Source organism: Ictidomys tridecemlineatus, unplaced genomic scaffold (genome assembly GCF_052094955.1).
Source record: "Ictidomys tridecemlineatus isolate mIctTri1 unplaced genomic scaffold, mIctTri1.hap1 Scaffold_497, whole genome shotgun sequence".
Taxonomy (NCBI): Eukaryota; Metazoa; Chordata; class Mammalia; order Rodentia; family Sciuridae; genus Ictidomys; species Ictidomys tridecemlineatus.
Window position 1 is genome coordinate 219,133 of NW_027523244.1, and position 26,787 is coordinate 245,919.

Genomic DNA, 26,787 nt, shown 5'->3' on the forward strand with positions numbered 1-26,787 from the left:
CAAAGCTGTTATTAAGAGAATGAACAGACAAGTCATAGAGTGGGAGAAAACATTTTGAGAACATTCCTCTTATACTCAAATTTGTTGTTGAACTCATCTAGAGAATTTTTATTTCAGCTATTATACTCCTGATTTTTTGGGGTCTCTTTCTGTATCTTTTATTAGTATTTTCTATTTGTTGAGACTGTTCTACTTGTCTTGTTCAGTTCTTTGCCCATGGTTTTCTCTAGTTTGAACATATTTATGACAGTTAATTTAATTGTCCTCCACAACCCCCAATAAAACTAATGCCTGGGTTTCCTCAAGGCCATTTACTGTTCATTTTATTTTTTCTATGCATAGACTATGCGTTGTTTCTTTATGTACTCCTTATTTATTCTTTTGAAAACTGTGTATTTTGAGGATTATAATGTGGCTCCCCTGGAAATCAGATTCTACTCTCTCCTCTGGGTTTGTTATTAATTTTGGTTTGTGAGTATTTGTTGTTTTAGCTACTTTTATAATCTGGGTTTGCAAAATCTTTTTGTCATGTGTGAACACTGTAGTCTGTTCTATTACCTTACTGGTCAGCTAATGCTTTGATAGAATTTTCATAAATGCCTGAAGCAAAAAAAAAAAAATACGCTCTTCAGTAGCTCGTAGTTGAGGCAGGCACTCATTCACTGCTTAGACCAGCCTTTTACAACACAGTTTTGACTTAACTTTCACTTCCTGTTTTCCTTGAGCCAGAGTTGTATGTTCATGGCTTTTTCAGGCCTTTTTTGGGCAGGAGTCCAGCACAGGGTATGAGTGTGATGCTCATAATTCCTTGTTGACATGGAAGCTTTTAAAAGTCTTCATTTCCCAGCATTCTCCTTTTACAACCCCTTCCTTCCAAGGTGATTTCCCTTGTCTATTGCTTGTCTGATCCTTATTTCTAGTCCTAGTCTGCTGAGGTCAGTACTTTTTGGACTTGCAATGCTTTCAGGAAACACCAGTAGGGAAGCTTCAGCTCTGAAAACACTGAGTTGGGCAAAACAAAGACATACACTGCATCACCATGTGAATAGCTGTCTCTGGTACCATGAGTATGAGCTGCCCTCATCATGCTACCTTACATCCAGGGGTTGGAGAATGCTGTGGGGGCAAATTAAAATGTCACAGTGTGTGGTCACCTCAGAACAGCACCTTCTGTCTTTACTAATCTTTCCTATGTAAGTGTAGACTAGATCTTTAGAGTTCTACAGAAGTTGATTATGATAGTTTTGACCAATTTATTAGTCATTTTAGCGGACAGCAGAACCTTGAAGTTCCCTGCTTTGTCATTTGGGTGTTACTCCTACTGATAAACTGATTCAAAAAAAAAAAAAGACTTTTAAAATTACACTTAAAAAACAAAAACAAAAACCTTGGGGCTAGTGTTGTGGCCCAGTGGTAGAGTGCCTGCCTAGCACGTGCGAGGTGCTAGGTTTGATTCTCAGCACTGCATAAAAATAAATAAATAAAATAAAGGCATTGTGTCCATCTACAACCAAAAAATAAATAAATAAATAAAAATAACTCTTACCTTTTGAAATAATTGAATATAGAGAGCAGAAAAACTGACAGTAACATTTTTCAAACATATGTATAGAGGTTTCCCAAGTCTCAGTACCTTAAAAACAAACAAAATTCAAACATAATTCTTCAGCACCAAAAGCACTTAGTAAATCCCAAATACATGTTTTTCTTTGCCTTCATTATTAAAAGGTGGTAAGGATAATACAACACTTTAATAAAATTGCTCAGTGTTGATTTTGTATTCTCTAATATAAATTTCATTTCTTAATGTTGATCACATTTCTGTTAAGTAATTTGGTATTATCCAAAGACACTTTAAAAATATAAGACACTGAATATATTACTGTCTTTGATATTGTTAAGAAGATACAGATTTTGAGGTATGTCTTGGGCAATGGCTCCTATTTTTCCTTCCTCGTTTCTCATGGAAGTATAGACACCTTATTCTTGGGCCCTGGAAGTTCACTGAAGAGAGGGCAGGTTTAGCCTAGCAGAGTTTTTATATCTGGTACAAGTTACCTCAGAGCGATTTTGATGATGGTCATTATTTAAACCCAGGGTTCAAAACCTGTCAGTTTTCAAGTTTCTGATTATTTTATTCCTGAAGTTTTGTTTTTACCCACATCATAGAAACTGTTTTGTTATTTTTTAATAGAATCTTAATTATAAGGTATCTTATGATATTTATGATATTAGGAATATGACCTGTTTTATTGTGAGAAACAATGCTGCACATGATTTTGTGTTAAAGTAGTATTGCATGTCATTTTCTGTTCATGTTTTTGAGGATAAACCATGAAATATTCACAATTTAGGAATGAATAGAAGACCCTTTGTTGGGATTATTTGATTGCTTTATATCCAGTGAATGATGGTATAGATGAGATCTTAATGAAGCATTTTTTTATCAGTTGTCTAGTGGTTTTCACAAGCTGCACATCTTCTTTTTAGTTATAGGAGATCTCCGCAATTCTGACAGTTAGTTGTTCTGACAAGGAAAGCAGACAGACAGAAACAGAACGAGATCATTTGTATCAATCTGAGAAACAGAGCAAGTAATGAAACAAAATAGCCACACAAAATAGTCTTTTATTTTAAAATTCTTTTCTCCAGATAGATATAGGCTGTAAAACAAATGTTTCTTTTATTTTGTTTGCAAATAAAGACGATGCATTTTTTTTTTTTTTAAGGAAAGACTTTCTGGACACTCAAACGAATTTTAATCTTGATAACTTGCCAGCTTTCTAAAAACACTGTATATAGAGTTTTCTTTCATGAAAAACCTTTACAAAGTATAGCAGTTCAGCTTTGAAAACTTGAATACATTAATGATGACAAAAAGCTCCAGAATGAGCCAACATTTGTTTTTTAAAATAATATTTCTTGATAAATTGCATACACAAAGTGTTGTAGGATTATTTTAATTTCTCAGTTGCTAATGAACATCTCTGTTTACTATTATAGATAAAATGTCTTATTATTAATCACTTTATTTAAAAATGACTTTAAGAAGTTCTTTAAAAAATATGCAATAAAGATACCTATCACAGTGAATATTTAAATGTTGCCTTTGATGTATGTAACAAACATCCAAATATATTACTTATGTTTAGTTTTTGGATATTTTTCTTTAAAAGCAAGCTTTTTTCGGCTCTCAGGCAATGTGTTCTGAAGGTATGTAGTTAAGAATCATTTTCTTTCTTTTTTTCAACTTTTTTAGATGTTAATGAACCTTTATTTTATTCATTTATTTATATGTAGTGCTGAGAATCCAACACAGTGCCTCACACATGCTAGGCAAGTGCTCTGCCACTGAGCTACAACCCCAGCCCAAGAAATCATTTTCTTTATATCTTAAGTTATAAATAAGATGAATTACTTGTCAAAAAAGGGAATATTGAAATATTTTAATGTCATAATATTTTGAAGGTCACAGTATATGTATTCTTGTAATTATGAAAAATGACAGTGTTAATTTTTCTGAACAAACTGTTTTCTTTGTGAAAAATTTTTATTTTTAAATATTTTCGTATACATGCCATGCCTTATTTCCATAAGATTAGAGTCATAATTTGATTAGTCTCAAATTAGCTTTTCTTTTTTGATTTCTAGAAAAGAATAATTTTTTTCTAGTCAGCTTATGAAATACTGTTTAGTAAAAGTGTGTCATTAAACTCTTGCAATTTTAATATTACTTTCTGAATGGAGGCTGGGGTTGAGGCTCAGTGGTAGATCACTTGCTTAGCATGTATATGGCACTGGGTTTGATCCCTGGCACCACATAAAAATAAAAACAAAGTCTGAAGATGTTTTCAAATGGTATGTACCAGCTCATTGACTAAAATGAGTGTTGGCTGATTACATGTGTTACATACCAAATGATGATATTTTTGTGCTGTTTAAAAGTAGTATATTAGTTAATTTTGTTTGCATAACAAACCTTCCCTAAATTCAGTAACATGAAATATTAAGCACCTATTATGACCCCTGGTAAAGTGGGTAACTTGGGCAATTGTCTTACTATTGGCTGAGTTTGCTTATGTGTCTGGAGAATGGTTGACTGTTGAGTGAAGAGGTAGTGACTGAGCCACATTTCTCATCCTTCCCCAGGCCAGCCACCATGAATTTACATAATAGTATCAGTACTCTATGTGAGCAAACATAAGTTGCAGGTCTTCAACTTTGTATTGTCACATTGTCATATTTGCTCTATTTTTTTGGACACAGCGAATATCAAAGATAGCCAGAGTCAAGAGCTAGAAAAATTGTATTTCTGGGTACTGGTAGTAAACAATCCTACAATAATTGTATGTCAAAAAGTCTATTTGTGCTCCGAGTGCTGAAGCCCAGGAGGAAAGGTGCTTATTCTGCTTTCGGTGGTGCAGGGCCTGGTTTCAGCCGTGTGATGAAGTGTGGAAAACAGTCCCTGTTCCTGCCTGGCATACATAAAGAGCTTTAGGTGCTGCTGAGTCAGGGAAAACACCAGGTGTCTGTGTGTGTAGGGAACAGGGGCCATATAGTCTCTGAGGATGTAGCCATATATTTCTCCCAGGAAGAATGGAAACTCTTTAATGAAGCTCAAAGATACCTGTACCATGATGAGATGCTGCAGAACTTTGCACATTTACCCTCACTAGGTTGTTGACATGGAGCTGTAGATGAGGAAGCTCCCTCTGAGCAAGGTGTATTTGTAGGAATATCCACTCAGAAGCCCTGTGAGATGTACAGCTCACCTTTGGAAGACATTCTGTATCTGAGTACAGTGGAACACATCCTGAGCATGAGTTTGGTAGAGCTTTACCAGCACCAACAGCAGCTGGTGAGAGCAAATCATTCCAGAAGTGAGCAGAGGCCTTTATTTCTGAAGAGCCTTGGAATTCACATAGCAGAGAGGACCTTCATAAACAGGGAGGATGGGAATGACTTTATTGCAGATTCATATCATTTTCAGCAAAAATCCCTCACAATGTTTGGAAGCCACATGGGTACACTCAGGATAAGGAGGCCATTCAAAGGGGACAAAATGATTATGGTTGCAGATTATGTGAGAAAGACTTTTGCCACTAATATGTTTTTTCAGCACCAAAATATCAATACTGGGAAAATGCCTTATTTTAGGTCCAATCCTAACTTATTAAATATCAGTGAAATCACACTGGAGAAAAGCCTTACAAGTGTAGTAGATGTGGGAAAGTCTTCAGTCTCAAATGTAATGTTGTTGAGCAACAGAAAATTTCCTGGAGAAAGGCCTTATGAATGCACTGAATGTGGCAAAGCCTTCATTAGAAAGTTCCACCTTATTCTGCACCAGAAAATCCGCAATGAAGGATTCTTTATGAAAAGAACTGACCTCATGGAACACCAGAGAATTTCCAGGCTAAGGCCTTTTGAATACAATCATTGTAGGAAGGATTTTTAAACACAGTTTCACCTTATTGGTCACCAGAAAATCCATACTGGAGAAAGGCCTTATGAGTACAGTGCAGTCAGTGTGGGAAATTCTTTGTTATATTCTCCACTTAATAGACATTAGAAAGTTCACACTGGAGAAAAGCCTTATTGTTGTAGTGAATGTGGGAATGTTTTTATGTTTTACTCCATACTTACTATTCATCAGAGAATACACACTGGAGAAAGGCCTTATGAGTGCAACAAATGTGGGAAATTCTTTATGAACAGCTCCCCACTTATTATTCATCAGAAAGTTCTCACCAGGGAAAAACTTTCTGAATGCAGTGAATGTAGGAAATTCTTTAGGCACAACTAAAATCAAGTTAGACACCAGAGAAATCACATTGGAGAAAAGTCGTATGAGTGCACCAAATGTGGGAAAGGTTTTAGCAAAAATTCCCATCTCATTCAGCATCAAAAAGTTCACAAGAGACAAAGAAATTATGACTGTAGTAAATGTGGGATATTCTTCATGGACGGTTCCACACTTGTTAGTCATCAGAGAGCTCACCCTGGAGAAAAGCTTCATGAGTGCAGTGAATGTTGGAAAGTCTTTAGATACAACTTGAGCCTCATTAAACATAGGAGAATTCACTGGAGATAGCATTGAGTGCAGTGAATGTGGGAAGGTCTTAAACCAAAACTCCTACCTCATTCAGCACCAAAAAGTTCACAATCAGAAATATGCTCTGATTTATCATTGGGAACTATTTTTTTTAAAAATTCTAAAATGCGAATAACAAAATTTATAATCATTACAGTGTTCTTGTGTACAATTTAGTAAATGTTTACATTGTGCTATGAATGTCTAGAAGTCTTTTCATCTTACAAGATGAAAACTATACCCTTTTAACAACTCATTTTCTAGTACACCCAGCCCCTGACAACCACAACTCTGAACTTCATTAGTACTCTCTATAAGGAAAATTGTTTTGATATTAAAATTTTGTACTTCACTTATGTCTTCAAAATGATTAGAATTCCCTTTTTAAAGCTGAATAAAATCCCATTATAGATATATAACACGATTTTATGTATATAACATCTATACATTAAAAAAGTCTACTTGTAGTAGCATTAAAAAGAATTAAATGCTTAGAAACATTTTTTAAAAAAAGACATTGAAAAGTACAGAAATTACTGTCAAACATTAAGACAGATTATAAATGAGTCTTTTAATGTTCATGGATTAGAATTCTCTGTATTTCTTCAATGACATTATCCCTTGTAGAAAGGAGATAGAAAACCACATGGTATGTGTTCAGAATAGGACTTATTTGGCCATTAGTACCATTCATTTGTTAGATACTAAACTAAAATATAAATAAACATGACAAATATTTTATAGGATTGGTTAAAAAGATGGCATGACTGGAGAACATAAGAGAGACTTCAAAATTTATGGAAAAAACTAAAATTGCAAATACAAGATGACTGGTGAAAAATATATGTTTCCTGTATTTCCCAAATTACCAGCTTAAAAATATTTACAAAATGACTTACGTTATGGTTTTTAGATAAGGTCTTTTATCAAGTTTAGTATAATTTCCAGCAAGTTTCCAGCAAGATCCTTTGAACTTGGAAAATAGTAAAATTCATTTAGAAATTATAAACTGGCTAAGAAAGTGATAGTATTGTGAACATTTTCATGAATACAGATTTGAAAACTTAAGGTGAAATGGATACGTTTCTATAAGGAAAAAAAATTGTTAATATTGATTCAAGAAATCCCTTACATTTAAAGTAACGTATTAAGTATTCGAAGACTGGAGTATGTGTACTGGTTTCTAGGTCATATTTTACTAATCAAAAACTACGATACATGAAACATTATGTAGGCATATACATATGTTTATAAAGATGTGTACATATAATATAACACACAATATATGCAAATAGTTTCTTTATGAGAAAAGTTTGTCATTTGACGAAGTGAGTTTTGTAAAGGACAAACAACTATATATGAAGTTAGAGCTGAGACAATATAAAAGAAGAAATAAGTCTGTGGTCTTTTAACAAAGAAAAACAATAGTAAGAAAATTTCACAGAATTGAAAAATAGGGAATTTATATTACATGGCTAATATTACCTTTATAGTTGTATCAAAGAACTTATGAGAAAGATAATTCTTGCCCATAAATATAGGTGCAAGTAAAATTTTAGTAAACTGAATTCAGCATAAAAAGATGATATTTTATCAAGAATTTGTTTATTCTGGGAATACATGATTAGAAGAATATGTTACTGTAATTCACCTTATTAACAAATAAAAGGAAGATCATTTTGGTAGATGTAGGGGAAACAATTAAAAAATTTATATAACTTTGTGATAAAATTACTGGCAACAAATGTGACTAGAAGATATCCGAGACTGTCCTTAATGTAAAAAAAGGGCATCTAGAAAAGAACTACAATAAAATCATCCTCATTGGTTAAATCTTAAAAATTATTCTCTTTAAAATTAGATACAAGAAAAGAACATGTAGGTGGTTATTAGAATGAATATTTAGATTACCTATATTTGCTATTACAAAGTCAATATGCAAGAAAAGTTGTACTTGCAAAAACACCAAAAATCAGAATTCAGCAAGACCTCAATATGTGCATAGAGCACACTGAGATCAAGAATGAAGTCTTTAGGTTTTTCCCCCAATTAATATATAGATTCAGAGTGCTTTTCAGTCAAAATACTTGAAGTTTTTTTTTTTTTTTTAATTTACTTTACGGGTTGATTAAAGTTTTTACATTAAAAAAGTTTATTAGTCTCTCCAGTGCTTTTTGATTTAAAATCTATTTTATATCAGTATGGCTATGATTAGAAAAAGATGAGGAAGGTCATTCTATAATTTTAAAGACATTGGTACAGTATGAGGACATATTTCTAAATATCAGTGCACCCAATATCACACCACTGAAATATATAAATATTGATTACATAAAGTGAGGGAATGAAATAGAGTAATGGTAGGGGACTTTAACACCACACTTTCAGCAATGGACAAATCATCCAAACAAAATCAGCAAAAAAATGGCAGAGTTAGTTAAATTGTACTCTAGAACCAATGGACCTCACCAACATCTACAGAATATTCCATCTAGAAAATACATTCTTCTGAATAGTATGTGGAACATTTTCCAGAATAGACCATATATGGTATAAGTCTCATTAAAAAAAAAATGGAAATCGCAGCAAGTATCTTTTCAAATCACAGTGCATTAAAATTAGAAAATAATACCAAGAAAACTTCGGAAATTATATGGATACATCAAAATTAAACAGCTTAATCCTGAGCAACCAATGGATCAAGAAGGAAATTTAAAAATTCTTTGAAACATGAAAATAAACTACACCAAAACCTATGAAATACAGCAAAAACAGTACGAGGAGGGAAGTTTATGCCAAAACATGCCTACCAAAAAGCCAAGGGTCTATGGGGATATCTCAGTGGTATAGTGTGTGCTTAGCAATCCTGAGACCCTGAGTTTTGTGCCCAGCACTTTCCAGATGAAGGCAGACAGCTTTCAACAACCTTGTTGCTATATTTCAAGGACTAGAAAAACAAGAACAAGCCATACTTCAAATTAGTAGAAGGAAAGAACCAGTAAATACCAAAGCAGAAATAAATGAAATAGTTAAAAAATACGAAAAGATCAATAAAAAATTTATTTGAAAATATAAATGAAATTGTCAATCCCTTAGCTCATCTAAGAAAAGAAAGATTAGTAATCAGATTTAAAGGGAAATGTTACAACTGAAACCACAGAAAGACGAAAGGATCCTTGGAGGTTTTCATGAACTATATGCCAGTATATTGAAGAAGTTGTTAAGTTCCTGGACACACACATCATAACAAGAGTGAATCATGAAGAAACAAAAAACTGAATAGATAAGTAACAATGAGATAAATCAATAACAATAAAAGTCTTCCCTCAAAGAAAATCTCGGGACCATATAGCTTCATAGCTGAGCTCTACCAGACATTTAAAGAAGAGCTAATACAAACTCTTTGAATTATTCGAAAAAAATACGAGAGGAGTCACTTGCCATTATGCACATCTATAATCCCAGAGATTTGTGAGGCTGAAGCTGGAGGATTGCAAGTGCAAGGCTAGCCTTAGCAACTTAGCAAGAGTCTTTTTGAAAATGAAATTAATAAATAAAAAGGTCTGGGAATGTAGCTCAGTGTTAAAGCCCTTCTGGGTTTAATCCACAATATTAAAAGAAAAAGAAAGAATTTTCCCAGACTTTATATGAAGCTAGCATTATTACCCTGATACCAAAACCAGACAAGGAGGTAACAAAAAGAAAACTCTAATTCAGTATCCTTGATGAACATAGATGCAAAACTCCTTTACTATTCAAATCGTAGCAAACTGAATCTAGCAATATTTTAGGTGGATTATTCACCAGGGTCAAGTGGGATTCATCTGAGATATACGGATGATTCAATATGAAAATTAACAGAATGAAGTACAAAAGAACATGTTCATCCCAGTAGATTAGATTTTTGTGGATAGGGAGCAATTATGAGAAGAATGATCTAAAAATGTTCCTTAAGGAGATGATAATGAAAACATTGAGAAACACTCCTCTACTAGATCTTAAAGTCAGGTAGTAAATGGCCTCTAATTTTATTCTTCCTTTTCAAAAAAATTTTTGGCTACTAGTACCTTTGCCATTTCATATAAATATTAGAATTATTTTCTCTATATCCTCAAAAATCCTGTTGGAATTTTAATAGGAAATGTGTTTCATTTTTTTTTTTTTTAGCAGAGCATTCGGGCTGTTTTGTAGATACTTTGTAGGTGGCAGTAGAAATGGAGAGAGGAGTTAGGAGGGAATACTGTCCTTAGGGGATAGGTAATGGGTTTAGATTAGGAGTAGTGGTACTGAAAATGAAGAGAATTAAATAACTATGGAATATATTTTTATAGTGAGCCAAGAATACTGTTTATTTATGAAGTATTTGCAGGATGGCAAGAAAACAGATGTAAGCAGAAAGATTCCTGGACATCAGTATTGAGCAACTAACAAGAGACGTGAAACTGTTTACTAGAATGTTTGATATAAATGTATAATTCTATAAAGTAAATAAATATAAAATTAAAATTGGAGCAGGGAAAAGAGATCTAGTTTGTTTTGTGGTAATATCTTGGATGTCTGATAGACATTTTTGAGGAGGTGTTTACTGAACAGATACATATGTGAATTTCGAATTCTGGGAATATGTAAAGCCTTGAGATATGGTTATGGTTGGCACTGGATTTAGGAACATTATGTAAATAGAGCAGGTTAGGCAGAACTGAACCCTAAGATGCAATATTTAGAGATGAGTTCATAAGGGTTTGTCTTTAGTATGAGAATTGAGAATTCATTCAAATTTGGGAAAAAAAGTTTAATTGTGGATAGTTGATTGAATGTAGAATCCTTAATCTTTTGACACTCTGTCAAAATATGTCTTCTGAAGATTGGAGTAGTTCTTTATATTTCCATACTTAACTATTTGTTACTATTTGTTTCTTTTAGCTTTCAGTTTTCTTTTTTCTTATGGACAGAAAATTGATTCTAGTTTTCAGATGTCAATATATCTTAATCCATACTTACTTCAGATACCTGTATAAGAAATTACATATTGTTCATTTTTAAAAAAAATTAATAGGAAACAGGATATATTTCCCCATTTTGTCCACAGAAAAACAAAAAATATGATAACATTTCTCTGAGAAAAATATAAACTAACATTATGATGAAGGCTTTTTGTTACAATATTATAACTCAAATCTGTCTTGATGAACAAGTATTAACTATTTTGTATTATCAAATGGTAAATCAAAAATAGCAAATTTTACAAAATGTGGGTATATGTGCATTTCATAGATTAACATGTATTTTCTATTTTTCTCTACCATGTCAGTTTACCCATTGTTAAGTTACTTTAGCAGAAATCTTTACTTTTGTGAGTTACATTTCTGGCATAAAAATGAAGTTTAAAAAGTCATTATCTTACTAATTAGAGTAAAAAAATAAGTAAAATTTTTAAAAAGTTATCAGCTTCTCCCTTGTTGAACAATGTTTGTTTGTACAATGTTTGTTCCAACATTATTATGATTTTTTTATTTATGTACTTTTTAGTTATACATGACAGTAGAGTATAATTTGACATATATATACAAAGATGGAATACGTCTTATTCTAATTAGGATCCTAATCTTGTGGTTGTACATGATGTAGAGATTCACTGTGGTATATTCATATATGTTTTTAGGAAAGTTATGTCAGAACCATTCCACTGTTTTTCCTCAAGCATTACTCTAAATGGGTAAAAAGTGGACCTTTATTTATTTAGTTAGTTGTTAGGAGAATGAAATAAAATTTAAGAGGGAATTCGGCTAGAACATTTATTTTGTGTTAAAATAAGAAACAGAAAAACCTCGATATCTGTCCATTAGCAGGCATTTCTATCTTATACATAAGCAAATTCTCATCAAATTTTGTTTGTTGACTTATGGCCAGAACATAAGAAAATGAAGAAAATGAAGTATGTGGATCTGCAGAGTCACTTCCAAATTTTACTTTTGGTAGAAATATAAGAAAGGTTCAAACCTTCCATGCTACCTTTGGCAATTATTGTACCTAAGCTTCATTGTCTTTATATTTGCATTTTAGAAATACAGTCCAAATAAATACATAAAGAATTCTGCAGCATTCAAGGACTCTAGTTCTACAGGTTTGTTTGTATATGAATTCATGTTGCCTTAGTGTACTTAATTATTTTAATACTCAATCCAAAGCAAAATTTTTTGGTGGTATATTAAGGACATGAAGTTGCTCAAATAACTGTTTTTTTCCATTTCATTTCTTATTATTCAAATACACTTTCAAGATAGTGACCCTTAATGTTAACCAATGTGATGGTCTTCTTTTATTCTGTATTTTAATTGAAATAGTTTTTTTTGTTTTTACTTTTCCACATTCTAGTTTTTTATCGAAAACATATGCAGTCTGAATTTTTTTCGCTTTATTGTAGGGATTAAATAGCCCAGCTATGATGACTAAGTCGATGGATTATGATGCTGTGGTGACTCAGCCCACATATATTATGATATTAATATTTAGAATTTAATTTAGCTATCAAGCATCCAGTACTAGCTCTCTTAAGGTTCTTGTTTTTCTAGAGATTATTTGTCCTCATATTTGAGTACCTTTCTCTATCTAACAAGCTCCTTTTAAGTTCTGGGAATACAGACAATAATCTCTACTCCAAAGAAGTTTACAATTTTAGGGAAGACTGATAATAAGCAAGATTAACATGATAAGGAAAATATGTTCTATGATGATAAGTACTGTGGAAAAAAATAAAGCATGGGGGAAGGGTAGGAAGTGAACAAGAGGTCATGAACAATTTTAGTTAGAACAGGTGGAAAGGTTTGTATAGTAAAAATCTTTCATAAACTTCAATGTATTTTAAAACATACAAGATTAGTATTGAATTTTAATTTCCAATTACATAATATGAGTATAGAAAATAGTGTCCTGCAACTGACATCATCATTTATTGGTGTGTTCTGTTGCTCTGACTTACTTTAGTATATACTTTAAAGGGTGAATTTCTTGGTCCATGTGAAATTATTAATGTTCTAACCTCCTTCAGCAGCAAGTATGTACTTTGATTGCTTTTAATCTCTGTACTAGAAAGGAGGAAATCAATTTAATTTTATTAGCACATGTAGATTCTAGTGCTCTAAAATACAATTAAAATCCCATGTATTGTGGATATATGTACTGAATATTAATTTACTTATTCTTCATCTTAAAAAATGCTTTTAATATAGTACTATTACTTGTCAACTTTCCTAGATCTTGCTAGAAAACAGGGAAAGCTAGATAGTTTCTTTCACAGTGTTTTGTACGTATAATTATTTCTTTAAAATCTGTTTCTTTCACTTACTGCTTAGTCAAACTTTTTAAAAATTATTTTATCCTAAGAACAAAAGAATGTACATTTAGAGTGTATAATTCATTGATTTTTAGTATGTAAACAACGTTCTGCAACCTAATGGATGAATTATATGGTGTATGTGTTATATCTTTAAAAACTATTGTTAAAAAAAAACTGTGATCCAATAAAATTGCTTTCAAATGAACAAAAAAGAACAAAAGAAAATTGATAAGAATATCATTTTCTTATGCTCTTAGATTTTAATCCCACTATTAAAATACTTTCAAGTACATTTTAAGAGTATGATTCATTTTTACAATACAGGTACACCGAAGAAAGAGTGACTACTGTGCTCCATTTATCTATATGCCCAGTATACCCTGTCTCTTAATACTTAATTTTCTGGGTTGTGATTCCATCCAGCTGTCATGTGAATGGCACCATCACAGAGTAGAAAGCAGCAGCTCCAGGCATTGTGCGTTCTCCTTTTGGCATGATGGTGCCTGTTGAATCCAACATGGTATTCCCTTACAAGGGGACCCACATTTTACTAGCATGATCATATCCAAAATGTGCCATGTAGAGGAAACCATAGACCATTTCCCTTAGAGAAGTTTGCGTTGCAAAAATCAATTTTTAAAACATTCACTTTTTCCACAGTAGTGCAGAAGATGTTGTTTCAAGGCCTTTGTGATACTATTGGATGTGGTTTGTAATAATTTATCTAAGTCATTCTATTATTGTAAAGCTTATTACAATACCGATTTAGATTTATATTTAGAAACATAGGTACATTTCAGCATATTCAATTTCTATTTCTCATTAGCAAAAATCTTAGCCTATGCTATTTTAATACCAATGTTAAATTTTATTCTGCTATACTTTACATATAATATTTTTACTTTTTTTAAAATTGGAAATAATGTGAAATAGTGATTTTTATGACTCATAAATGTTTTCTAAGGGAGAATATGATTGCACAAATAGTTGTCATTACCCAACTTTCTTATATTAGGAAGGCTTCCTGCCTCAAATAACATTTTGAGTCAGTTGAGGAAAAATAGCTTCACTAGTCATGCTTTTGTAAGAAAACCTAAGAAAGTCACTAACTCTTTAATGAGAGGGAAAAACAAAATGACAGAAAAGGAACATATAGGAGTGAATGAATGAACATGAATTTTAGTGTGTACTGAAAGAATCTGCAAAGTTAGCTTCAGAATCTTTCACTTTAGTCTAAGGCTCACTCTACTGCATGAGGGACACAGCTTATTTTATAACTATATTTCAGATTGCATGGATCAACAAATGAGATGATTAACTAAATTCTTTATTTAAAACATTTATTCTTTTGTTTAGTGTACTACTTTCCCATGGACAATAAGTTATGTATCCTAATAAAAATTACAGAGCAAGTTGCATTTGAAAGATCAGGTCATCGTAACTCATTGACATTAGGCCACATAACTGAATAATGTCTTCCTTCAGTGAAATACATCAAATGAGATCAACAATTATGACTCATAAACATGCCTTGCAGGTATAAAACAGCAGGGAATTAGCATGTGAGGCTGATAAATATGCATGTAAATAAGCTCCCAAAGGAATAAAATGGGTTTGATTGATAGGTTTAGAATTGGAACATATGTAAACCCCTTTATTACTCATTCTGATGTAGCTAAATAAGGATGCGTTTTACTTGTTAAAAAGTTTCAATAACTTTGTAAATCTTAATGCCACATCTGTTTTTTTTTTCCCCTGTGCATGTCACTTATAAGATTAATTGAATTGTCTATAGGCTGGATGGCCTGCACATAAAGGAAATAGGAACATGTGAATGAGTGGATAGAAATGGGGTAAGGATCTTTAGGAAATTTGTTTTTACATTGTAGAATGATGTACGATTATCCGAAATTTCTTTTGGAATGAAGATGTGACATAGCAGATGACTGATTCTCTAATTGTGTCCTCTGTCTATATTTTACTATTAATAATGAAACTGAATCCCTTTCTCTCACCATGCACAAAAGATAACTCAAAATGGATCAAGGAGCTTGATATCAAACCAGAGACTCTGCGTCTGATAGAAGAAAAAGTTGGCTCCAACCTGCATATTGTGGGGTCGGGCTCCAAATTCCTTAATAGCACAAGAGTTAATAACAAGAATCAACAAATGGGACTTACTCAAACTAAAAAGTTTTCAATAACAGAGGTAAATAGGGAGCCTACATCCTGGGAACAAATTTTTACCCCTCACACTTCAGATAGAGCCCTAATATCCAGAGTATACAAAGAACTCAAAAAATTAAACAATAAGAAAACAAATAACCCAATCAATAAATGGGCCAAGGACCTGAACAAGCACTTCTCAGAGGAGGACATACAATCAATCAACAAGTACATGAAAAAGATGCTCACCATCTCTAGCAGTCAGAGAAATGCAAATCAAAACCACCCTAAGATACCATCTCCCTCCAGTAAGATTGGCAGCCATTATGAAGTCAAACAACAACAAGGGCTGGCGAGGATGTGGGGAAAAGGGTACACTTGTACATTGCTGGTGGGACTGCAAATTGGTTTAGCCAATTTGGAAAGCAGTATGGAGATTTCTTGGAAAGCTGGAAATGGAACCACCATTTGACCCAGCTATTCCCCTTCTTGGATTATTCCCTAAAGACCTTAAAAGAGCGTACTGTAGAGATACCGCTACATCGATGTTCATAGCAGCACAATTCACAATAGCTAGACTGTGTAACCAATCTAGATGCCCTTCAATAGATGAATGGATTAAAAAATGTGGCATTTATACACAATGGAGTATTACTCTGCACTAAAAAATGACAAAATCATGGAATTTGCAGGGAAATGGATGGCATTAGAGCAGATTATGCTAAGTGAAGCTAGCCAATCCCTAAAAAACAAATGCCAAATGTCTTCTTTGATATAAGGAGAACAATTAAAACAGAGCAGAAAGGAAGAGCATGAAAAGAAGATTAACATTAAACACGGATAAGAGGTGGGAGGGAAAGGTAGAGAGAAGGGAAATTGCATGGAAATGGAAGGAGACCCTCATTGTTATACAAAATTACATATAAGAGCAAGTGAGAGGAAAGGGAAAAAAAACAAGGGGGAGAAATGAATTACAGTAGATGGGGTAGAGAGAGAGGGGAAGGGAGGGGAGGGGGGATAGTAGAGGATAGGAATGGCAACAGAATACAACAGACACTAGTATGGCAATATGTAAAACAGTGGATGTGTAACCGATGAGATTCTGCAATCTGTATATGGGGTAAAAATGGGAGTTCATAACCCACTTGAATCAAATGTATGAAATATAGTATGTCAAGAGCTTTGTAATGTTTTGAAGAACTAACAATAAAAATTTTAAAAAAGCTACTGCCACATTTCTGTCAGAATTGAAATTGATTTAGGAGCAAGGATATTGCCCACATCAAGTATTAATTGTGATGAAATTAGGCTCTTTTGGAAGAAGATTTCCAATGTAACCAACATTCACAAATCTTGAAACATCAAGGATCCCCAACCATTACTATCATCTGCTTCTGATATCTAGCATTAGACATTTTCAGACTTGACCAGGATTATTTGAAGCATATGATCCTTCTTGTGTTGTATCAAATAGCATAAGAAGGTCAGTAGTAGCCCAAGTCTTCTGTCTCAGTGTTTTATCTTTCATGTATTTTCATGATGTAGGCATTCTGTTATCTCCCATCTTCAAACAAATACTGAGGATAGCCTAATAAGATATTTTGAGAGGGTGAGAGACCACATATCCACTTAATACTCACAGTGTATTATCCACCCCAGACTCTCATTTTCTGTCTTGGAGATCAAACCCAGGCTTTACTTTAGGCAAGTGCTCTACCACTGAGCTATATCCCCAGCCCTGTAGCAAATATATTGTTTTAATTGCTGTTTTATTACATATAACTTTTTTTAAGAGAGAGATTTTTTTAGTATTATTTTTCAGTTTTCGGTAGACACAACATCTTTATTTTTATGTGGTGCTGAGGATCAAACCCAGCGCCCCATGCATGCCAGGCAAGCACATTACCGGTTGAGCCACATCCCCAGCCCTGTTTTATTACTTTAATCTCTTACTATGTCTAATTTATAAATTAAACTTCATCATAGGCATTTATATATCAGGAAAAAACATAAGGTTTCATATTATTTTTGGTTTCAGGCATCTCTTGGGTATAATGGAACATATCTTCTACAGATAAAAGGGGGAGACTGCTATATGATGAAAGAACCTGGTATTTTAAAAGAATCACATTTTTGTTTTGGTGAGATATATCTGGATTCTCTATAAAAACCTGTATCCATCATGGTGCAGGTCAGAATTATTGATCTCTGAATGTTAGGTTTTCTGAGGTCTGTAGCTATATGCCAAGTTCGTGGGATATATCAGTGGAAAAAACAGATTTTTCTCTTCTAATGAGCTTACATTCTAACAGGCAGAAATAATGTAGTAAAGAATTAAAATAAATTGTGTCAAAAATTGATAATTGCTTTGGAAAGAAGAAACATATATTTCAGTTGAAGGGGATTGATAGTACATGTGTAAGTGGGGGAAGCTGCAAAATTAAATATCGGGTAAATTTTACTAGAAGAAAAAAACTGAGCCAGCAATTCAAGGAGATGAAAGAATGAGACTTTTGAACATCAAGACAAGGACATTCCAAGCTGAGTAAATAACTAGTGCCAAATTCCTAGAGAAGAAGCTGCCAAACATGTTCTACAGGTCAAGTGAAGTGAGGCCACATAAGTTAATTGAATAGTTTTCTCGTTATTATTCTCAGTTGATCTTGAACTTCTTTGAGTGTACCTGAATGTCTGAACACTTGGTCTGGGTTGACCGAATTGGCATCTGCAGTGGTCTTGCTTCTGGGTATCTCTGACCTTTAGACTTTTTGATTATTCTTTCCTTTAAATCTTCTTCATTTGACACTTTGAAATTGTAATTTTTACCATTGTATTTTTTTTTATTTTCAATCTCTACTTCTAGGTATTCTGATTAAGTTAGAACCCAGGGTAGATTTATCTAAATATATAAGAAAGAACTATAAGACAGAGTAGATTTAGCTAAAGAGTGAAGAATTTAGATTTTGGAATTACTGATTATTGGGCAGATAGGTTTTCGAGATAAGATCTATAAAGTATATCTTTTAGTAACCAGCTGAGAGCAGTACTCCATTCCTCCCCTTTCCACTATCCCTCAAAGCATTTGGAAGTACATGATGTGTATGGATTTTTTGTTGTTGTTGTTGTTTTGTGGGGGGCAGTTTGTCATGGTAACTAGGACATTCCATTGATATTTATTTGGTTAAGTATTAAATGCTCTGCTGCATACCTAGCAATTTCACATAATGAAGAACTATCTTGACCTACATTCACATAGTTACACTACTGAAATGCATTATAGATACCACCAGAATGGTGTGAGTCAGCAAGAGAGAGTTCTGTACAACTTGGGAAGGCATTTTCCTGGAAGAGTGATGATTTACTATGTCAACACAGACAATAAAGCAAATTTCCTGCCTTCCTTCATGAGGCGGAAACACTGGCTTAGTTTCTATTACTTGCTGTTGTAGGGAAAAGAGGCTTCCAGATAAGGCAGTGCATTGTTTTTGGCTTAAATGGAGAAAGCTTCTACAAAGATAATGAATTTATGTGGAATGAATGTTACAATGGTAATACATGTGAGTATATCCAAAGTGGATGTTACAGGAAGGAAATGGGAGAAGGTAGGAGAGCAGTTCACAAGGACATTTGATTATTTGGTTTCAGAGTTTAGATTTGAGTTAGTAATGAGGTGGTGCAAAACATACAACCCTGCAATCCCATGATCTGTATTTTACCATGATAGACACAATTATTTATATGAAGATTGTATTGTTGGTTATTTTTATCAATATTGAGAAAATGAAAGCAAATACTAACTTTCTCAGATTCGTAGAGGCAACACTGTCATGAGTTGTGAAGACAGTGAATAGAGTAGGGGCTTGTTTTGCAACTAAAGAGCCATGTAAGTAGCCTAAAGCATTGTGGACCATAAGGCGGCTCACTCAGTAATCTAGAAAACTTCCAAGTATTGGACTTTAGAGAAGCCCTTACCAAGTAAATACATAGGACATATTAACAAAATACATCGAAAATTTAAGGAAAGGATACTTCCAGATAGATGAGTATTTGTAAAGAAAACATGAACAATTATCTTAACTGAAAATGAATTTAAACTGTGCTTGCATTATTGCATTGGTATTAACATGTCAGAGACTAAGATATTCTGTTAGCTACATAGACTTCTAATTATACTGCTTTATCTTGTACTGTACTTGAATCAACTTATAGTAGAGTGCTATTTTCTGTGCTTTATTTGCAAGTTAACATTTTAGTAATTATCATAAATAGTTACCTTATTTGAATATTGTGGTTTATAATCCAACTGTTCTGTGAATCAACCATAGTTCTGCCAAAACTTCTATTAGTCTGAATAACCTATTTCAGACTACATTTGTTTCCATTTTTCTGATTGTTTCATGACTCAAAACATAGTGCTGCTTTAGTCAGAAGATTGGAGTTATACATGTGCTACTATAATAATCTCTCACCATAATTATATTGAAGCTAATATTGTGTTATTACCAATATTTTTTCGCAGTCTATTTTTTAACCTGTTTAACCCTATGAGTTTGATAGTCAATAACATTGAAAAGAATGAACTATTGAAACAGTTGAAAAAATAAGAAAAGTTTACCTTTTGAGTCAAATTATAAATGTGTATAAATATATATAATGTAGTAGAAATGATCACGGGAGCAAAAGTTCTGAGAGACCAACTACATAAAAAACTGACTATAGTGTAACTATATAGTGATGCTAACCTATGTAGAAAAAAAAACTGTCATGGATAAGGAGAATTGTCTAGAAATGGTAAGGAGTAAATACTGGCAATAACCATTTGAACATGTGCTACAGAAGGGGCAGATACTTTAGAAAGCCATAGTGTTCTCAGCATTATATCTCCATGGATGTGGAAGGATGAATGTATCATGTTAGAATACTTAGAAGCCATTGAAATTAGTGTTTTCTAATGCTGCCTTTCTTTTGTATTTTCCATGTCATTTTAACTTCTCAACTTCTGAAGTGGTTTTTCTTATATATAGTGATGATGGAATTTAGAGTCTCATAAATGTTTCCGTTCACAAATTTTTGGGGGCCCCTTATACTACATTCATTAATTGGCATGTATACTTTAATTTCATTCATGTACAGAACTGGCTTGAACTACATTGAAAAATTCAACTTTTAGTACATTAAGAGTGGAGAACTCAGCATCAGAATGTAGAAATACTTAAAAAATCACATTCTATGAAAGCTTCCCTGTGTAATGTACTTTTGACATATAATCAGTCTTCTGTTCCTCCATTTCTGCTGTGAGGTTAATGATCAAGAAGGTGCATACTGAAGCTTTTTATCTTTACTGGAGTTGGAATGAAGTTGATGGTTTCATTTTCTGCTTGATATTTGATGCAGTAACATACTTTACTAACAAATGGATGGTACATGCATTTCTTCAAACTAGAAAACAAAAAGTAGAAGCTCAGAAATAAGAGCTCCTAAATACACATATATACGAATATAGAAATCCAAATATAGATATTAAGTACAACATAAATGAATCATAATCATTAATTTTTTATTGAAAACTATGTATAGAAATATTCTAAATATTAGGCAGGAAAAAATAATGAAACAAAGAGTCACAAAATGTGAAGCTTTCAGAAATATGAAGGGCATATTGCTGCTCATGTATTAGACCCTCTTAACATGTATGGTACTTGGAGTGGTTTAGCAGTTTTAGGTGATGTCATTTATGGATCTGAAAAACAGTCATATTATCTATAGAAGAAGTATTTGAGAATTTCAGGCTTCTTGCAGCCTCCAATAAGATATTCTTTATGATCCTCTAGCCTCTGGTAAAACATTGATTGTCAAGGCTACAGCCAAGAAAGCAAGTCATCAATTTATTAACCTTCAGCCTTGTAAGTATTATACAGAATCTCAAAATTTGGCTGCTGCTGTTTCCTCCCATGTCATTAAGTCACAACTTTCCATCCTCTGAATAGATGAAATATATTCCTTCCTATGAAACTGCTCACATTCTAACTATGAAGTTACAGCTTTGGCTAAGCTCAGCTTATGAGTCTCTAGGATTATTTTGAATACTGACCACAACTGCCACATCATAGTAATGGGAGCTACTAAGTGTCCTTAGGACCTTGACTTGACTATAACAAGGATGATTCTTATAGTATTCCACATTTACCCACTTGCTCTAAAATAGAGAGAAACAATACACTTGGTATTATTTCCTAAGCTTTAGAAATCTTATTGAGGGTAGTTGTTGCCTACAACTGTATGTACAAGTGTTGACCCTACATTTTCTCCTCATTTGCAAAGTTTCTGATCCGATTCCTAGGTTATTGATCCATTTGTGTTGAATTTTGTTCAGGGTGAGAGATAGGGATCTAGTTTCATTCTTCTACATATATATCTAGTGGTCTCAGTAGCACTTGTTAAAAAGGCTGCCTTCTCCAACATATGTTTTTGATGCCTTTTCCAAAGATCAAATGACTGTATCTGTCTCCAGTTCTGTTCCATCAGTCTGTTTGCCTGTTTTTATGCCAAGACCATGCAGTTTTTGTTATTATGAATCTGTAGTATATTTTGAAATTGGATTTTGTGTCCTTTATTGCATATTATTTTTAGAACTTTTTTTCTAGTTCTGTGAAGAATGTCATTGGTGTTCTGATGAGAATTGAATTGAATCTGTAAATTGCTTTTGGTAATATGGCCATTTAAACAATATTAGTTCTGCCAGTCTGTGAACATGATAGGTCATCTTCTGATGTCTTCAATTTCTTTCTTCATTGTTCTATAATTTTCAATGCAGGGTGTCTTTTACCTCCTCAGTTAGATTTATACATAGGTCTTTAATTTTTTGAGGTTGTTGTAAATAAATTTTTTTCTGATTCTTTCTCAAATTCATTGTTGGTGTTGATTATTTGATTTTCATAAACTGATTTTGAATCTTGGCACTTTGCTGAATTTATTTATTACCCGTAGAAGTCTTCTGGTGGAACTCTTTGGATCATCATCAGCAAAAGGAGATAATTTGACTTCTTTTCCTGTTTGTATTCTTTTTATTTCCTCCTCCTTTCTACATGATCTGGCTAAAATATCAAGTACTAAGTTGAATAGGATGGATGAGGGTGGACATTCTTTTGTTGTACATGGTTTTAGAAGGAATACTTTGTATTTCCCCATTAAGTATGATATTGGCTTTGGATTTATTGTGGGTAGCCTTTATGATGTTGAGACAAGTTTCCTCTATCCTTGTTTTTTCATTGTTTTTTTTTTGAATGGATGCTGAATATTTTGAAGGCTTTCTCTGTGTCTAATGAGATAATTGTGATTTTTTTCCAGAATTCGTCATGTGGTGAATATAATTTATTACTTTTTGTATGTTAAACCATCCTTGCATCCCTGTAATGAAACCAATTAGGTCATGTTGTTAATTTGATTGGATTCTATTTCATATGAAAATTTTTGTATGTACATTTATTAGGGATATTGGTCTATAGTTTGCATTTCTTGACTTTTCATTGTCTGGTTTTTATATCAGGATGATACTAGTTTCATACAATGCATTTGGAAATGCACTACACCTTTGTATTTGGGGAAATAATTTGAGAAGCATGGGAATTGGTTCTTTTTTATGGATCTGGTAGAATTCAGCTGAGAATCTGGTCGCTGGATTTCCTTTGTTGCAAGGTGTTATTTTATTTTATTTTATTTTATTATTTTTCTATTTCATCTAGACTTTTCCATTTATTGAAGTGTGTTTTCAAAAGAGTACCCAATGATCCTCTGAAATTCCATGATGTCTGTGGTGATATCTCCTTTTTCATTTCTACTTTCATTAATTTAGATCTTTTCACTATTTTGGTTGCTTTGACTAACTGTTTATCAGTCTTTTTATCCTTTTAAAGAAACAACTTTTTGTTTCAGATAGTTCTATTATAATCATGTTTTTTCAAATTTTATTTTTAGGGGCTGGTGTTTTGGCTCAGTGGTAGAATGCTTCTTACCTCACATTTGTGAGGCACTGAGTTCAATTCTCAGCACTACATAAAAAATAAAGGTATTGTGTGCATCTACAACTAAAAAACAATATTAAATATATTTTAATATATGCATTTTTAAATTGTAGTCACATATGATTTAATCAGCAAATGAATGATAGTCTAAAATAAATAATCGTTAGTTTATGTGCTAACATACACATTTTGTAGTTTCAATTTTTCTTAGATATTATAAATTGATACTCCAGTTAAGTTCAAATATGCATAACAAAATTCTCCTGTAGTGTTTATAGTCATTTGATGCTACGTGGAGTATATATGAAACTTTTTTGTTCAAAATTTGTCTAACCAGAATTAGGTTTAGTCAGGTACCTAAACAAAACATGAAGAAAATGACACAACACAATATTAAGTTTCCTCAGAATTATCTGAAAGATTAAATTATGTTTCACAGACTTTTGTTTTCATTATAATTCTTTGGAAGCTGTGCATCATTACTCATGAGTTTCTGTATATAATTTCTTCAGCAGTGTTCCTCATAAGATCTTATTGGATAGTTTATTCATTGAATTATGCTCTGAATTGTGAGGTGGACATTGCAGGAGTATATTTTAGATAATTAAAAGCAAGTTATAGAATCATATTGGTCATGCAGTCACATATATACATAAAATAATAATGTCTGTTTCATTCTATTGTCTTTCATATCCCCACATGCCCTCCCCTCCACTCCCTTTACTTCCATCTTCCTAATCTAAGTTAATGTTATTTTTCTCTAGTGCCTCCCTGCCTTATTGTTAATTAGTATCCGAATATTAGAGAAAACATTTGGCCTTTAGTTTTTTGGGATTGGCTTATTTCACTTAGCATGATATTCTTCAACTTCATCCATTTACTGGCAAATACCATAATTTCACTCTTCTTTAGAGCTGAGTAATAGTCCATTAAGTATATATACCACATTTTCTTTGTCCATTTATCTACTGAAGGACACCTAGATTGGTTCCACAATTTAGCTATTGTGAATTGAGCTGCTATAAATATTGATGTGGTTGCATTACTGTAGTATGCTGACTGAAAAATGAGAAATTATATTCCATATATGATATATCAGACTGCATAAATGCAATCTACTGTCATGTATAACTAATTAAAAAATAAAAATTAGTAAAAATTATACATGATTTTTATTATACATAAAATGTATGTTAAATATATTTATATAGCAAGAGTAACTCACGGGAAAAGAATTCAAAAGAGATTGAACATACTGAAGAGTTTGAACACACTGTTTGAATTAGAAGAATATGTGAAAAGTTGAACAGTATAGAGTATAGATCTCTGCTATCCAATATGGTAGACACTAACCACCTGGGGTACTGAGTACTTGATACATGGCCAGTCCAAATTGAGATGTGCTATGAATGCAAAATGTATTTCAAAGATTCATTGTTAAAAATGATTACAAAATACTTTGTGAATATTCTTTATATTGACTATATGTTTAAATTATTTCCAAATATATTGAGTTGAATGATTAAAAAAAAAGCAAGTTATGGATGCTGGGTTGTAGCTCAGTGGTAGAGCGTTTGCCTAGCATACATGAGACACTGGATTCAATCCCTGGCACCACATAGAAATAGACAAAGAAAATAAAGGTATTGTGTCCATCTACAATTTAAAAAAAATTAAAGTTATAAAAGATTGTGAAGATGATGTAAAAGGCAAATGCAAAATATAAGATATCAAAGTTAAAATCCCATTTTTAATAACTATCCTAATATTCATAAATGTGTAATAAAGGGGTTTCTCATTATTTTTCTCTGCTTATTAAGCCATACATAATATATTCGTATATATATTTTGCTGCATTTTGCTTTCTTCCTGTCCTTGCCTGCTATTTTCTGGAAACTAAATAGGGTCAAATTTTCAAGGAATACTTCATTTTTACCCATAAAACATTGTATTTTCAATCTACCTATTTATTACCAGTTAATAGTGATTCTTTTTCAATAATACAGGACTGAGGCTCTCTTGAAATACATGTAACTATGGGATATTGACTAAGTGTTCTCTGTGGTATTGTTTTTGGGGGCTTGAAATATTTTCTGTAAGAAAGTATGATTGAAATATCAAATAGTTGGTATCTTACTCAAGTATTTCACTATGTTTTAAGATGTTAAGTTACAGACAGGGCTGGGGTTGTGGCTCAGTGACAGAGTGCTTGACTGGCATGCATGAGGCATTGGGTTCAAGCCTTAGCACTACAGAAAATACATATAAATAAAGTAAATGTACTGTGTCCATCTACAACTAAAGGAAAAAATATTTTTTAAAAGATGTTAAGGTACAATAGAAATTTAAACCTAACTACACATAAATGTAAATATTAAATATTATTTTCTGACCTAAACACAGGAAATTATTAGATGTTGGGCTAGCTTTTCTTGGTGAAGTTTTGTATGACTGGACACTAGGTGCTTAACTTTCACAAAAGAAGATATCTGCTCCTGGTCCTGTATGTATAGAGTGGTTAGGTTTAGCAGGATCATCACTGAATGAGTGAGTTTAACTAAAAAGTCATGATGGTAATCTCTGAAAACCATAATAGAGTTAAGTTTACATACTTGAGATGGCTTGTATTTTCTGATTAGAGATGTAAAGACCTGGAAAGAACATTAGTTCTGATCCTACAACAATTAAAAAATAAGTTCGGATACTAAATTTATAACTTTTATTGAACTCGCTGAGGGCTAATGTTGCAGTGAATTAATCCAGAATCTATTTTTTACTCATTTGTTTATTTTTTATTTTATTGGTTCTTTTTAGTTATATCTCACATTAGAATTCATTTTGATATAATAGCATGGAATATATCTTCTACTAAGTACTCCATTTTTATGGATGTACATGATGGTGGCACTCATTGATAGTGTATTCATATAAGTACATAGAAAATTTATTTTGGATTCATTCTGCTGTCTTTGCTTTTCCTATTCATTCTCTAATCTACTGAATGTTTATTCTTTCCCCTTTCCTCTTTATTATGGATTATTTATGAAATAAAACAATTGACCTTTGATTTTTTTGAAAGTAGTTTATTTCGCTTAGCATGGTATTCTCCAGTTTCATCCATTTACTGGTAAATGCCATAATTTTATTCTTCTGTATGGTTGAGTAATACT

At 32.6% G+C, this 26,787-nt stretch overlaps 1 pseudogene; it reads left to right on the forward strand.

Moving 5' to 3' along the window:
* Positions 1-20,899: 20,899 nt before the first annotated feature.
* Positions 20,900-21,660, forward strand: LOC144373799 (outer mitochondrial transmembrane helix translocase-like; annotated as a pseudogene).
* Positions 21,661-26,787: the final 5,127 nt, after the last annotated feature.